At 39.4% G+C, this 17,009-nt stretch overlaps 1 protein-coding gene across 21 annotated transcripts in view; it reads left to right on the top strand.

Moving 5' to 3' along the window:
* The window catches only part of LOC144055777 (receptor-type tyrosine-protein phosphatase delta-like), a 209,188-nt gene that overhangs the window by 76,558 nt on the left and 115,621 nt on the right, over positions 1 to 17,009 (top strand). The window contains exon 1 of one of the 21 annotated variants that reach the window (XM_077572063.1): positions 16,039 to 16,176. The exons of the other annotated variants lie outside the window; for them this stretch is intronic. The gene's annotated coding sequence lies outside the window, so the exon portion shown is untranslated. Of the gene's footprint in view, positions 1 to 16,038; positions 16,177 to 17,009 lie in introns of those variants that run through there. 21 annotated transcript variants of the gene reach the window in all.

Genomic DNA, 17,009 nt, shown 5'->3' with positions numbered 1-17,009 from the left:
CTTCCGTCACAACCTGTCCAAGAAGCATAAAAAAAACAATGATCAACCAGAGGGAGACAGAAACGGGAAGTCAAGGTGGCGCCCCCGGTATCTCTGAATAAGAAGAGAGAAAAAAAATAACATCTTGGGGGTGGAGGTTGGGGAGAGGCTCAACTTCTACTCATTCAAACCCAAAAACTTGTAAACACGTTTTTTAATACTTTGTCCTTCACTCCCCAAAATGTATTTTTTATTCATGCAAGAGCATCCAGAAGGCTTTGATGGCGCTTCAGAGATGAAGAGGTGGCTTAAAACAATGGTAGTTATTTAATAAAACGTCCAGCAGGTGGAAGCAGAGTATAAGAGATCAGCCGGGGCCATGTTGCAACAAGCTCTTCTTGTCAGTGTTTTCACCAGGAATATGAATATTGATGAAACTTAGACATATTCTAATGTTAATTGCTTCTAAACAGATACAACTATTTTTTTTTCCTGATGAAAGAAGAGACTCAAATCTTTCTTTTGGCAGGTTCCATATTTTTATAGCAATAGAACACAATATTTTGTAGGCCTTGTAAAATCAGTCAAAATCCAGTAGAACAGCTGGGAGGGAAGGGGGTTGCTTCAATGAAAATGGCTGGGAGTTAATGGGTTTGAACAACAAACAGTTTGAACCTGGGAAAAAAATGTAGCACTAGTAATAGCAAACATGTTTTAGATTGACTGAAAATGTATACTTGTAGATTGTAGCAAACAGCTGTAAACTAGGGTAGTTAATTATTTGTTTCATTGGCAGTCCGTCAAAATATGTCTTCGCATGAAATCGGCATGTGGTGCAAAAAAGTCTCGGGGACCGCTGTTCTGTATATCTATGACATCATCATTTACTCGGCTCCAACTTGACTTTCAACACATTATCGTCGACTGCCTAAAATCTGAAGCTGTTCAAACCCTCGTAGACAGGTTAACTGTACCTTCGACCATCTTGTGGAAGATAATTTTCAGTAACTGTTTTGTCCGTCACTATACGTTGCTGGCATAGATAGATGAAAAAACATACATTATTTGTAGGAAACACACAATAATAATATTTGGACCAATTAAATGAAATGTAACAATTTATCACTTTCACTGCATAATAGTTGGTAATCATTGGGCTTGGGTAACATCTTTTCCCAGTGTTCACTTTCCATCCGTCCATCCATTTTCTATAACTGTCCTCATTAGGGTCATGGGTGAGCTGGCCAAGAAGCTAGGTTACACCCTGAAGTGGTTGCCAGCCAATCACAGGGAGCGGTGGGTGGGGTTTGTGGGGGTCCACTTTCTGTCCGGCTTACTGTATTATTTTCCGCTGCTCACATCACATAGAATTGAAATTGCTTGCCAGGTTTTTACAGGTGCTTCTGTGCTAGTTACTGCCAAAATAGGCACAATCCTTCACTAATAAAATGAATAAAATGACGTTTGACTTGGGCTGTCCTATTAGGCAACATAAATCTGCACTTGGCCATAAAGAAGAAGACATTGGACGAATTCGATTTTGTCATCCATTCCCAAGGTGATAGATACATAATAAATGTTTTCCCGCAGTGGTACATAAAAGCAACTTCTCTTTTGTTTGTTTGTTTTCATCATCTCTCATCTCTCAAAACCTTTCAATTTGCACTGGATTTATTCTACTGACAAAACAGTTCATGGAAATATTGACCACACTGTGCGAAGAGTCTCTGTCCAGGCTATTGTGTCGAGGGGTATCTATGGAATTACGTACATGTAGTAGGGAAGTCGTGGGAAAGAGGCCCTCTGAAAGCTTAAATACAGACACACACACACACACACACACACACACAAACACATGATGGATTAGGCTGGGGATTACGGAAGCATCCCATAGCTGCAAATCAGGCCGAGACAGATCAGTGTCATTCTTCATAAACATAAAGACTGGACAAAGTATTAAGAATGTACAGTAAGACAGGATGGATTTGGATGTCTTGATGACTTAATCAAATTTACAATGAGGAAAGAAAAAAAAATCTGTTGAAAATATTTGAAAGAAATCGATTCATTACATGCACGTAACATTTTTATTCCTGAACATTTGATGATTTAGCTTGTCGATGCTCATGTATTATTTGTGTATAGTATATGTAAGTCAAACGTTTTGCCACACTTTGATCTGCTATTGAATGAGAAATGACATCCATTCATTTAATTAGTAATGTATACAGTATAAATGTAAATAGTAGTATTGTATATAAATATAACGATATTCAAACGTCACAATACAATATTATCGCAATATGAACCTCCAGATATGAAAATTATATTTTTACGATTATATATATATATAAAATCTCGAAACAGTATTGTATAAATACTCACGATATTGTAAAAAAAAAAAAGATATTGAAAGGACCTTGAGAAAAAAAAAGTTTGTTTTTGTACATAACACCAGCAACAAAAGCTAAATCCATGCTAGTAGGTTCGCCATAGTGAATTACTCGGTAACCTGCACTCAGCGTATATTCCTATTGGCTCAGCGGCACAAATATATTTATATATTTTATTTTAGACAGAGATGTGATGCATTTAATATTGTAACATGACAACGGCAAATCGACAATATTGTGGCAATTCGCGTATATCGCCGTTGTCGTTGCTTCTCTTGCAGATATTCAACACAAAATTCTAATGTATTTTCCTAAAAAAAAATTGGGACTCCCCCCAAAATAAATACAACATTGACACATAGCATAATCAAAATTCCACTCTAATCCTACAGAGGGTGGTAAAAAGGACAATAACAAAAGACGGACATTGGACATTAAGTTAAGTCAAAATAATATTTTTGCCATTCAACACTGTTCTGGATTTGTTCGCATGTGTTCTACTTGTTTTAATTAGATCTCTGCTGAAATGCTAACATGCGGGTTTCAGCCTCGCTGTGGTTTGTTGTCATGGACTTGTGTTGTTATTCACAATGCGGCGCTTTGGATCAGGCTGACATTTTGCACTATATGAGATCCTTTGTATGCTTTTGGCCACCGTCACACTCACATTCGAGACACTTTGATATGGCGTTTAAAAATCCAGCCACATAGCACTCAGTCATATCCTGCTCATCCATGATGGAACACTAGTCATTCGCTGACTGAGTTCCTCAGTCTGTGGTGAGCTCTGCTTCGGCTTGGCTGCGTCTCGCGTGTCTCGGGCCACCAGACATCTGTCATCAGCACGCAACTCACTGGAGGTCTGCGGCTCCCCATGAGGTCGTCTTTTCTACCACTGTCAAATACAATCAGCCTTTTCATGTGCTTTTTTTTTTTTTCAATTCGCTCTACGTGTTTCTTCCTGGCCTCCACCAACTCATTGATATATCTCCTCCCCTTCTTTCAGCGGGTTGTAATACATAGCCAGCAATTTGCCAATCACGCCCATGATAACACCCACGTATACGGATACACACACACACACACACGAGGCGTACAGGCCACAAGAGCTGCTGTGGTGTATAATAGCACATAATTGGCTATTTTGGTTTGGTAAAGAGAACCAATCACAGTGACAGCCACTTAGCGGGGACCGGTGTGAATGTGTCTACACGCGAGCAAAATACACACTTTTGAAGAATTTGTCAATTCAAATTGTGCATCTCTTTTCTGTTGACATCCCCGTCATGGTCAAGTCTAAATAAGCGACTCGACTGCGCTATAAGCATTCCAGTGGAGGTTTGTGTCTTGCAGCGTGACAAAATGCAGCCCTGCACTAATATGGTCGCTGTTCAGCTTGCCACTCGACGCCCATTTGAAGAGAGTCAGCAGTCCTGGTTAATGGGCTGTCATCTTGCCAGGGAACCTGATGACTCCAAACTCCCAGCATATTGTTGTTGTTGTTGTTGTTGTTGTTGTTTTTAGGGGAGGGTCAGGCGATGCAGGGTTCTCACAAAACTCCAGATGCAGAGATGGAATTTAGCAGGATTTCAGAGGAAAAACATGGTATAGTATAGTTGAAGGTTAAAAGTAGTAATCATTTTCCACATGCTGGTGCAATTTCTTTTGGTTTTGGAAACGATTTTTACCCTAGGAAATTCATCAAAATAGTGTTGTAAGTAACAAGACAAGAATTGAAAGAATGGACATTCATAAAGAAATGAGTGACTTAAAGTCAGAGGTTACAGTGTAAAAACTGCTAGCAAGATTTGAAGGCAGCCTCTCTTCACTAATTCCAAGCTTTGCCTTTTACTGACATACTGTACATGATACAATTAAGATGCCCAATTCTTTAACCTGGTCATTCATAATGACATGCGATTACAAAAGTGCATAGAAGTGATAAATAAACACAGAGAACGGCAAAACGCTGTTCAGCTTCAACAAAATGACACTAGCAATACTAAGCTAGCATTAGCACTGTTAAGCTAAAGTTAACCACGGCTGCTACGTTGGTAGCATGACTAACTTGAATAAACTAACTGACTGTGATAAATTTTAAACCTTATTTTTTTTAAATGATGATATTAGATGATAAATACAGTATTGACAATTCCGAACATCCGGGCATTTCTGATACTTCACCAATGCAAATGCTTCTTTTATACGGTGAAAACAAATGGCGGATTGTATTGCTTATGCCTGTGACTATGATACAAACCACACAGATTGTTATAGTTGTCAAACATCTCATCTAATTTTGAAATAAAAATAATCCTCACATATCAAATTACAATTCATTGAATTGACGGCCATGTTGACTTGTGACGTCATCTTGGAATTGTCAATAGCTGTTGAGCAGAAATGTAGCTAATTTTCGCTTACGAATCCTCACAGCTGCCTCAGGTTGATATTGCAACAACAACATAAAACACCCCGTACAGCTAGCTCTTGCAGGTTATTGGCTAGTAGATGGTCTGGAGAGATGACTTATTGGTCCATAACAATGCCACAACCAGAAACCCTTGTAGACACTGCAATGACATAAAGAGAATCGGTAATCTCCCTAATGAGGCCCCTACTAGTAAGCTCGTTGGCTTTTATCAATTATCATAAAAGATATATTTGCTTATCTTGGCTTTTGTTTGTTTTGGATGGAGGGTCCAAAAACGCCTCTGCTTCAGTTGTACTGTATTCTTAACCCTCCTTGTTGAGGCTGGTTCTTTGTTTTGGTACCACAGAAAGGAAAATGCAAAACACGTGTTGAGCTCACTCAGCCTTGCTGCTTGCTGAACTGACGTCTCATGCGAAGTCTCTCATGATTACTGTTCAAATACTGAGGTTTTGTGTGACTTAGGTGCATTTTCCCCCCCAAATTATTTGAATTCCAAATTATACAGCGTCAAGGACTTTCAACTTTCCTCTTGAGTTTCCTCTGTAACTCACTGTTATTAGCTGAGAACATATTTTGGGGGGCTTACATAAACGAAACTAATGTTGTGAAAATAATGTGCCTGAAACTATGGTATTATGGAAAATATTACGTTTCTAGCTATGGAATGTGAGCCATGTTTGTTGAGTGTTTCCGCCATGTATAGGATGACTGCAGGTGTTGATATAACTGGAATACTGTTCATTTCTGCTCTATATATAGTTTTACTTTTGTATAAATTCTTCAAACACATCAAGCTACACCAGCTCGTCACGAGGCATGTGGAGGATGACTCATTTTATACTCAAGCTTGCTTTTTGTGTATTCTTTTCTTTTATCATTCGCCAAGTTTTGTCATTTATTTTTCCTCACTTTACATAGCCTGTCACCTCTTTATGACTCTTCCTCACTCACTTTTTCCCCCCTTTCCTACTCTCTGCATTTTCATTGTCATCCAGCACATACACAGACAGGGTTGGGAGGGTTACTTTTAAAATGTTATCCATTACAGTTACAAGTTACCTGCTAAAAAAAAATGTAGTTAGTAACGTAATCCAAGTACCATAATATTAAAGTAATGTAACTGGATTACTTTTGGATTACTTCAATATTGAGTATGCTCATGAAGACAAAATATAAATAAATAGATAGATAGATACAATGAGGATGACGATGCGTGACATCAACTGCAAAAGAAACTTTTATCCCAGTCACAAGTTTAGCCGTGTATAAGTTGTGTTTGATGTTTAAATGGTGGGAGGAAGATTTGTTTGGAAGGTGTAACTCACATTATGGTTGTAGGCTAGCTAGCAAGAAGCTACAGAGCGTTACATGCCGCTGGACTCTCAGCTCAAACTTTTGCTCCGAGTAAGTTCCAGTAAATACCGGTCGCCATTTCCTCCTCCCGTCCATGAAGCTTTTTTAAACTGCCCGCGTGTGAAGGACACGACTACTCAGTTTGTTCATTCGTTCGTCCGTTCCCACCTCTCCGGCATGAGGCAACGGTCCCACTCGCGTGGGCGTGCATGCGCTCTCTCTCTCTCTCTCTCGCCCTCTTTCGCACTCTCATCGTAGAAATTGTAACCCCTCGAAGTAATTCCCATTTTTAATAAATGTACCTGTAATCTGATTACATGTTTTTTCCTGTAACTTTTATGGAATACAGTTACATTTTTTTTGCAATCTGATTACGTAACGCCGGTACATGTATTTCGTTACTCCCCAAGCTTGTACACAGACTACCCTTTGTTTATAGTGTGTGCGTGCGCTCAACATATAGGCTACTCTGCAAATATAATTTTTTTCTCAATTGCTAATAGGTACTACCATGAAGATGTGCACATCAGCGTGCATATTTCATCTTCCCAACCAGCTCAATATGCCCAAATGCAATTTTCTCCATGGGAGAAGAGCAGGCTGGATGTTCATCATTCTGCAGTCCCCTCTTAGTTTTTAATAAAAGCTTCTTCACGCTTGCTAGGCTGCTTTCTCTTGTGCACCCCCCACCCCCGCCATTCCCTCATTTTCAGTCCTTTGTCACAAATACACACACATACACAAACACACACACTGCAGGAACATACCATCCTGCCTCATGCAGCTCTGACACACGAGATCCATCTCTTGTACATGATTAAAGTGCATATCACAGCTCGTCCCTGACAGTTGCTTTGCAGCGCTGCTTTACATTCCGAGGCGGCAACGCCACCATCCAGCCCAGCCGAGGGCGCATTTTGTGTTGTGTTTGCAAAGAAATTTAAAAATCACTCAGACAACGAAGATTACAACGCTTTTATATGATGAAATAACGTCTGCTTCAGTGAATTTATAAATTTGCCTTTTCAAAGGATCGCAATTACCCTTTTTCTCTGCTGCTAAGCAAGTGGATGGCTCACCTATTGTGAGTGCAGTACGAACATGTTTACAACGGGAGTCAAAAGTGGTGGCTTTTAACTGCACAATAGAGATGTCACATAAGCAAGACACTGCGTGCTGCAAAGTGCAACTTTAAAGAATCTGTCATTGTGTTGTTGTCTTGTTTCTTCTGCTTATATGATCCGTATCGACAAAAGTGTCTTTAGGGTGGGAGTGAAAAGAAAAAAGGAGAATAAAGTCGTATAACTAAACAAATTAAGTTGAAATATTGAAAAAATTAAAAAAAAATAAAATAAATTTTACATTAAAAAGTATCATGTTAAAATAGAAAGCTATTTGTATCCTGAAATGAGGAATATTGAGGATCTTGTCAAGCGACAACACGGAAATGACCTAATTTGTTGAGTTTATTCAATTATCAATTATTACTTGAATAGACATTCAAGTAATATTTATCTATATTTGCTGACAGAAATATGGATGTGACAAGACTTTGGAGAGAGAAAGCAGCTGCTGGTCTGATCATAGACTTTTAGCATTTACTCATTAAAGTTATAATTTATTCACATCATAAAACAACTTTTTCTCCACATATTTAGATTTTATTCTTGTAAATATACAACTTTATTTTCCTAACATTACATTTTAATTGTCAAGAATTTACAACTTTTGTCACATCTTTTGTCCTCTGCGGGCCCCTAACTACAAATCTACTACTACTTCTTCTGTCATCGATGCATTACTGTTTTCAATTGTGACTTTATGACTTCAACATTCCGTGTACTAGGGAGAGTGTGTCTAAGAAAATGAAAAAAAAAACCGATATGAAGTCAATTGTGGAAATACAGAAGAATGTTACTGAACACGAGAGACGTGCGGCTCAAGTTTTTCTTTTTCTTTTTTTTTAATGGAGGGTGGAGCGTTCAGGTTTTTTGGCAGCACTATTACTCATTAACCGTCAACGGTTGAGGCGAGTCGTGTGACTGTGCAAATGGAAGGCGCTGCGGCTGTAGCTATGATACTGACATTAATTCAAATGTCATGGCTTTAATGGCCATTGGGCTCTGCACCCTCCTCATAAGTCACAAGCTGAACTTTCAAGGTGACACGACAAGATTTGCCAGGCAAGCCTTTCTTTTGTAAACATTTTGTTAATCCTCTTGTTCATTGTTCAAGTGGCTTTGCGGTGTGTGCTAATTCAAATTCCAGGACTTGATTTTGCGTAGCCACAAAGTAGAATACGTGGTCAAATAGAGAATCGCTTTAGGGTTGTTGTTTTTTTTTGTTTTACAATGTGCGTCATTCCCTTCAATTTTTATCACACTCCAGACCAGTAGAGGGCAGCACAATTGTAGCTGTTTGACAGGAAGACATGCAAAGTTAAAGGTGGATTCAAGGATTTTCTCGAAAAGTCACTATAGTGCGAGCTCATCTTCATCAGTTTCTTTAATATCTGCCACCTTTAATTTAAGATGAAAACACTGACATTGCGAATTCATTTAGTTACCTTGTAGCATTTATTTTAGTCCTCGTCCATAGACGTACAGTATTCCCTCACTTTTCACGGTCCCCCGCAATTACAAACCCCTCCACATGGTTCCCACCCTTCAAAAATGTATGCTGTGCCTCTGACAGTAATAACAAGAGGACGATGGAACATCCGCTTAATAACTAAGTTTTCCTTTTTACCTTAAAATGACTTGCCTTATCCTGAATCCTGTATCACATTGTAGCCAGAGGTGCAATCCTGGCTGCAATGTGATGCGTTGTTATTAATTGGACGTTCCGTCATCCTATTGTGCTGTCGGAGGCTATGTTAAATATGCTAAATATATTCATAATCTTCCGTATTCCGTTTAGCCATGCTGCTGTCAGCATGTCGTGGGGCGGGGCAGCGGAGCGCAATGGCTCCTTCGGGTTACTGCACGCAATCGACGACGCTGTTCCAAAATTAGAAACTGCGTCACGGAAACCTCTGTTGAATGAGCTTGTTCTTGACACTCGCAAATATCTTGCATCTTATAACGCCACATATATGCAGAGCAGTAATGCAGCACGTCGGAATTTCATATTTTCCTCTTGTCATTTTTGTCCAATGGGAGCACAGATCATCACGCGGGTCGACGTGATTACGCAATGTAGTCTGAATATGAACCGCACCAAACGGAAAAAAAAATAAAGTCCGCTTTTGGTCCAGACCAAACAAGCGGACTAAAGGACTTTTTTGGTCTGATTACACCCGCGTTTTGATTAAAACAGTGTGCTCGGAGTGTACTTCCAAACGCACCTATAATGAGGTAACGGGGGATTTTGGGGGGCAACGAGCTGTCTAATGTAATGTCCATGGTATTTGTAAAAAAAAAAAAATATTACTGACTTAGAAGGAAGAAAAACAGCAAGACAACCCACAAAACAGTGAGGTAAAACTGCAGTAAGTTAAGTCATGGTCACCAATTAAAAAAAAACATAATTCAGTGAAGCCACAATAACCAAACCGCAAATTAACAAGGGAACACTGTCGTTGGTTAAAGACAAAATATTTTATTAGTGTCATTAACTTACATTTAGGTAGCGGTGGAATGTGGTTCAGGTAGGGTTTCCAAGTCACACAAGTGAGCAGGATATTTCTAGATTATGAAAATCCACATAATTGAGAACAGTTTCCATTGGGCTTAAGAACAAGGAGTATTTAGCCACCTTAAGTGTGCGGTTGCAGACACTATCTCTAATAATTTGACTTGCCAATTTCAAGATCACTACACGATAACGTGTTTGAGATTCAAGCTTTGACGGACGCTGATCAAGTGAGCTAGCTTAGCGTGGTGACTAGAAATGAGTTCATGCATGACTACAACTGCTGACAACTGATAAATTAGCTGGTTGACGTTATGTGTGGCTGCGCCTTGAGGGAGTGTGCGAAACTGCTTTGTGTGTACGTGTGTCTTTGAGGGTTCCGGCTGCAGTACGTGCACAACCTTTGAATTCTGAACCCGTGCGTTGATAAATATTCATCAGTAAGCTCCTTGATTATGTGATGGAGAGCTGCTAGGAAGCGTCGTTTTGTGTTTACACAGTTAGGGGGTGTGAATTGACTGACGCAATGTCTGATGAAAAGGCACGGCAAGTATTTAGCGGAGGTCTATATACGATAAACACGACGATGCCTCGCAGCTCCGTGCCTGCGGTGCATTGTGGGGGCTCCGGCAAGAAGACCCATCAAATACAGCCCGACGTCCTATTTCACCCACTGAAGTTATCTTGATAGCAAGGCCCTTATCTCTAATGTGCTGAGTTATTATCGATGTGCACGCGTGTGTGATTGAAACTGTGCACAGCTCTGTGAACGCGAAGGAGCCTACTGCGTATAGTCATGCATTTCACAGTAGTATTATGCACTAACAGTAATAATACTCATTTTGAATTCAGAGTATTATAATTACAGACGCTCCCCTACTTACGAACATTCGAGTTACGAACAACGGTACATACGAACATTTCTGCGCGTACAGTATGTTGAAAAATGTTCGGAAAGAAATGCTGTAAGTTAGATTTTGTATTGCGCGTAGTGCTTCTTTCCGCCGCTAATACCGACGGTTGGCGCTGTGAGAGCTCATTGGAGGCTGAGCAACGTGGCGAGGAGGAGGAGGAGGAAGAAAACGCCGGTCCCCATGAAGCAGGAAATAACTTTTGAAGCCGATTCCAGCGACGACGAAGAATCTCTCATGATATAAAATCCTCCTCTTCCTCCTCCTCCATCATCTCCTGAAGCATCGAGTACATCTTCCAAAAGTAAGTTAAACTTCATTTTATTTATCTTATTACGTACATGTACATACTGTGTGTGTGTCTTTCGCTCTCTCTCTCTAACATACGTAGTACAGTACAGTACTGTACGTATTCTCTCCATTTTATTAAAAGTTTTTTTCAGTACAAACCAATGCAGGTTACTTGTACAAGCCTTAAACATACTTATATAAACCTTCAATATACTTATATAGGCTTTAAACATAAATTAGAATACAAAATATAGCACTGAAGCAACTTACGAACAAATTCACCTTACGAACGATCGTCCGGGACGTAACTCGTTCGTAAGGTGGGGAGCGTCTGTATGTTCATTCCTGTGAGTGAAATGGTGTAGGATAGAAGTGTGAATCGTATGTAACACCTGACAAGATATTATGGCGCAAATAGAGTGTCAGCAATTATGTGATCATCAATTTACATATAAGCCGGGGATGCTCAATATGTGGATCGCAGAGGTAGTATAAGTACAACAACATTAAGAAAGAAAAAAAGTGTTGGAATTTAGATGTTTCTGGGGTTGGTGAAAGACTCTGGTTGGTAACCCGGTGGGTAGTAGGTGATGTCTGGTCGGTGCTGGATTTCACTTTCCTTTCTTTTCTTTGATCCTTCCTCGGGTCTCCTGACAACCTCGCGACTCTAGCTGGATTCTGAGGTATTCGGTTTAGGTGAACGGTATGGGATTTTTAATAGGTTTTAGGTGAACTAATGAGTACACACGCACATGCACATACTCATGCACATACAAAATAAATAAATAAATAAATTAATTAATTAATTAAAAAGAGAGAGAGAAAGCAATGATGATGACATGTCGAATCGGTAAAATTACAGAATGAACAATACTGAGCTCTGAAAAAAAAAGAAAAAAAAGAAGAAACATCAAGATTAGCGGTTGGCTGCTTGAAAAGTAGATTCTGGGCCAAAACGGGTTGGCCGCCCTTGGTATAAGCAAAACATGGGTCGAATTATTGTTTTGATGTGTGAACTAACATTTAAAGGGGTTTTGCGTTTTCTTGGTCAAATTCTGAATCGGTGGCTTTAGAGGTCTGAAGATGTCAATCAAAACTGAGCCTTATTATCTTTGTAAAGGACTGCGCACATTGGCGCTTATAAAAGTAGTTGGTTTGAGTTAGCAAAGAATTCAAGTTACCTTTTCCTAAGCATTTTAGAGGACAGCACAAAATATATTGAAATATTCAAATGGAGCCATCCAATCTTAACTACGTGAAACATATTTTTCTCAGTGTTTATAAAACTGACGAAAGTAGTTCTATTATTTTATACAAAATAAGGTAACATGATAAATAAACTTAAGTACTTAGGTTTGGATGCATACATGGACATACAGCATTTCCCATATAAAAGACGCATTGCATATGTCACATAATATAATAAAGTAGGCATTTCCATAATATCAAATTTAAAACAGTCAAATTTCTGTGACGTCAACATACCTCAAGGATCAAGAACATTTCAACCTCTTTTTAGAACTGGCAGGGGCGGTCCGGTCTCATGCAAATGAGCCCTGCGCTCATTTTCCCTGTGCAGTCATATTGATGAAGGGGCGGAGATTCACAAATCTTAATTTTACTTTGAACAAAATAAGAACCCACTTAAAGACAATAAAAGCATAAACTGTTTTTCACTCATGTAGGTGGTACTTGTCAATTAGTAGCATTTTAAGAAAAAAGCAGCTCAGAATTTTTTTTTTCACACTTCATGGTTGGGGAATCAATCACACCAGAGAAGCAATTTTTAAAAAAGCCACTTCTTCATAAAATGCCCCTTTTAAGGATAACTTACTCCTCCCTGCATCAGGGCAAAAAAGTTTAGTAACTCTAAGTCTATTTTAAGTTTGTAGAGAAATTAAAGCCCTTGAACTGTTTTACTAACTTCACTGCTAACCAAAAACAGCACATAAACAGTGTCAGATTAATTCAAGTGCAGATATTTACCCGTGTGTAGTTTATCGAAACTTTGATGAGTTTGAACAAATAAAGGCCTCCCCATTTGCAGTTCAGCGAATTGGTAAACAGCATCGGCCGCTTTAAAAAATGCAGTGATATGAAATATGATCTTCTCGGCTGCAATGAATTTCTTTGCAATAATTTTTCACTTTCCAATCTAAGTAAGCCAAAATAGCAAGCCACTTTTTTTTGGGGACTTTGTGTATGTATTGTGCTGTTTTTGTTCTTTTTTTTTCCTGGCCAAGATTGTTGCAATTTCCATTGTAACTGATTGCTTCTATTCAAAATGTGCTGATAACACCTTCACTTACAGTGTGTTTACTGTCTTTTTTTTTCCCAGTGTGTGCGAGCTTTCAAGCCTGACCGTGAGTGTGTGTGTGTGTGTGTGTGTGTGTGTGTGTGGCTGTGTGTGCGGTCCAGCCTGAGGTTGCGTTATCTTGTATCCACTGAGCTGAAGAGTTTCTGCAACAAAAGCGCGTTTATGCTCCTCCATCTCATTTACATCGCTCTAATGGGAATCTGCTGCACCACTGATTATATTTGGTGTTCAAGGTCAGCACACCCAGATTAGTCGGTGTGTGTGTAAGCGTGCATGTATGTGTGTCTCTATGGATGTCAAAATTCTATCTCCCATGTATCCCTTATGCTAACAGTCCCGTTAAGACGCTCGCAAACGCGGTGTCTGCAAAAGTTTATGGTTTCAATTTTTTTTCAACCCAACTGTTGCTCGTTATCCTCAATGCCCAAAAAAATGATGTGCTGTCATTCCCTGTATCATTCATTTGATTAAATTACCCACAAAAGCACACTTGCCAGGATAACATATCTTTGAAGTGAGCTCTTTGGCTCACAGATGAATGATGCATCAAATTTCAACACGCGTTTCTTGTTTGAGTAATCAACACAAGATACACAAAGCCAAGTCATGACATCAAATTACAACTTGTCTTTTAAATGCTAAGAGCAGCTAAGAGGTTCTGATGGGGGGTGAGCTTCGTGTTAGTGTTTTTGCAAGATGGCCGTTAAAATAAACGTTTTTTCAGCGGATTGCCACATCATATTGTTTGTGTTTTTGGCCACACAAAAGCTTGTGAAAAGCCCAACAAAAAAGGAAAGACGAATACTAGGAATCACAGAAAATGAACAATTCAGAGAATCTCAGTACTCTTGAGCAAATTAACGGAAACAAGTAGAATCACTTGTTATTAAGCAACACTCACTAAAAAGCGCTCTTCATGACTGCCTCCCTGATTGTTTACATCATGAGGAATACTGAGAAGAAAAATAAACAATTAATGCTAAAAAGTCTCTTTAACAACCAAGCCAATTAGTTCAGGACCAGCCCAAAAACAAAATCAAACAAAACAATTTGTGGGTCCTTCTCCGCAATGTTGACAACAACACAAACTAATCATTGATGAATAATTGTATGTGAAACTAGTCAATACAAAAGAGGGGGGCAGCACCCACTCTTGCCAACTTGTGGTAGCTACTGTATGCCAGGTCACAGTAGCAGGGATGGGCACCATTACTGATTCATTGATCAATATAAAAATAAGTAACTATGTCGAATAATTAGCAAATACGTTCAAACTTACACTAACGCTAACTTCAACGTAAAGCTTACCGAAGTTTTTATTGACTACATTGTTGCGACCAACATGAACTCAACGCCATCTCGAAATCATTCAATTGCTAATTTAAAACGCTAGGAAACCGCTAGTTAATTACGCTGTTGTTGTATGATATGATATGATCCGATGCTAGTGGCTTGGCTAGCAGCTAGTTGTTAGCATTAGCAATGTGTGCTTGGCTGGCAGCAGTACTTTGACAGCTGTTACTTGGTTAGCTTTTTTCTTTTTCTTTATTTTTACTTCTTTTTCAATATTCTGGACCTAGTCTACTTTGTAATTCCCTCTGCATTTTTTAATGCTTACATTTCTTAAATTGTACTTTGAGGTCTTTTTCATAAAAAAAAAGAAGAAGTTAAATAGAACGCTGTCTTCATTTATTTTATAAAACTTTTGCCCCCTAAAAAAAAAAAAAACAACAACAAAACATTCAACTCAAAATGTCAAATATGACCAATTAGGTTATAGCACTTAGTTACAGTATGTTCCTAAATCAGAAACAACCATTTCTTTTTTTTTTTCTTTTTTTGGGCTAATGCGAAACACGACCCGATCCATGACTCAAATCTGTGATCTGATCCATTGCACCACTAGTTTGAACATATTTAAATATATTTTATATTTCCAAACACGTGTACATGTCTTTCCATTTTGGAAATACATTTGAATATATTTCAAACATATATAAATCCATTTTAATGTATTTCCAAATACGTTTAAATGCATTTCCAAATACATTCAACCATATTTGCCAGTCAAAATTTTTTTACTCTACATTGCCAGTTCCCCACTTATGTAATTGAAAAGGCTAATTTAAAAATGAATTTTAGCTGAACTTATTAATGTAACTTCATTGTTTTATCAAACAACTTGAATGTTACTTACTTATACAATACAATGACAGTATTTTAAACAATTATGCCATACCTGCATGGTGCCATATATTGTGGTTCCCTAGTATCTGGGTTCAAAACACCTGATTAAAATGATTTACCCACCTATAATATATGAATGAAAAATAGCTTTAGAGACTGGGTTGTAGGTTTAGACCATAGATAATATACTGTAGAAAGTAAGTGGTTTCATAGGACCCTCTATGTTGAGAAACTAATTTACTGGATTTTAAGGGGTAAAAATGCATTTACACAGCACAATTTTTAACCGGTGTCGAAGGAAGACTGGTGGGGAATCATTGTTGTGTTCCTGCCGAATCTACCCCCCCCCCCCCCCATAAAACATCTACGTGGCCCAACTTCATTCTACCAAACCGTCAATACGGCATCTGCCTTTCCTGAGTCGTGTTCACACTAGGCAGGAAATTATTGGAGCGAGAGAGAGCATGATTGAGCGGGGGGGCGGTGGGAGGAGAGAGAGAGAGGGAGGGAGGCAGGAGAGAGAGAGAGAGAGTGAGGGAGGGGAAAAGACGCGCGGGCTGGATCATTTGGGCAGAGCGGCTGCAGCCACGGTGGATGTTAACGCAAGGCAGGCAACGGACGGACAGCTTCGGTCTGCTCACGGTGACTTTCCCACACGCAGGCAGGGATGCTGATATGGTGAGTGAGGGATTGTTTGGCATCAACTTCAGCGGCTGAACGCGTCCAATCGGTCGTGCGTCCCTTAGCCTTCCTCTTCAGGTTGTTTTGCAACAGTCAGGATGCTTTTGATGGATTTGCGCTGATCGGTAGATTCCTCTCATGGGGATTGACGTTCTTTTTTGCTTGGTCTGGTTCTTGGTGCTTTAAAAAAAAAAAAAAAAGCCTGTATGAGAATGATGACAACATGAATGTGTGCAAAATTGCATGAACAATTTGTGCTCAGGAGGATACAGTGGATTACTGGGGAGTCTTTTCCTCCACCAACCTCTTTCCAATCAAATTAGAAGACCCTGATTACAGTTGATGAGGCACATCATGCACATATGATCTGATTTCATCAACCCGGCTCACCTTTCAGGTGTAGTTTGCTCTCCCGGCGTTTCCACTGGTCTTATTTACATTACACGCCTTCTCTTGCCAACAGCAGAACTGAGTGGCTGCAATGTTCTGTAGTGGTGTGCGTTAACGTGTGCGTGTGCGTGTGTGTGTGTGTGTGTGTGTGTGTGTTCAACGTTTGTCAGCATTATGGCGGCATTACAGCCCTCGCTCGCTGGCAATCAGTCATGCAAGTACTTTTGCAGCAATTAGGCTCAAGTATGTGAGGCAGATGTGGGTGAGAGTGTATAGGGCACCGTGCATGTATACAGGTGGATGGTGTGTGTGTATACGCAGCTTAAGGAGTGTGAGTGATGAACGTGTTAGTGTGATGTTTATGCAAATGATTTCACCGCTAAATGGCTTTATGGTCTTGTAAAATAAAAACAACACACATTGATACATGCATATAGCTT

The sequence above is a fragment of the Vanacampus margaritifer genome, chromosome 7, assembly GCF_051991255.1.
Source record: "Vanacampus margaritifer isolate UIUO_Vmar chromosome 7, RoL_Vmar_1.0, whole genome shotgun sequence".
Classification (NCBI taxonomy): Eukaryota; Metazoa; Chordata; class Actinopteri; order Syngnathiformes; family Syngnathidae; genus Vanacampus; species Vanacampus margaritifer.
The sequence above is the reverse complement of the archived record's forward strand: the minus strand, read 5'-3'. Positions and strand labels throughout refer to the sequence as shown.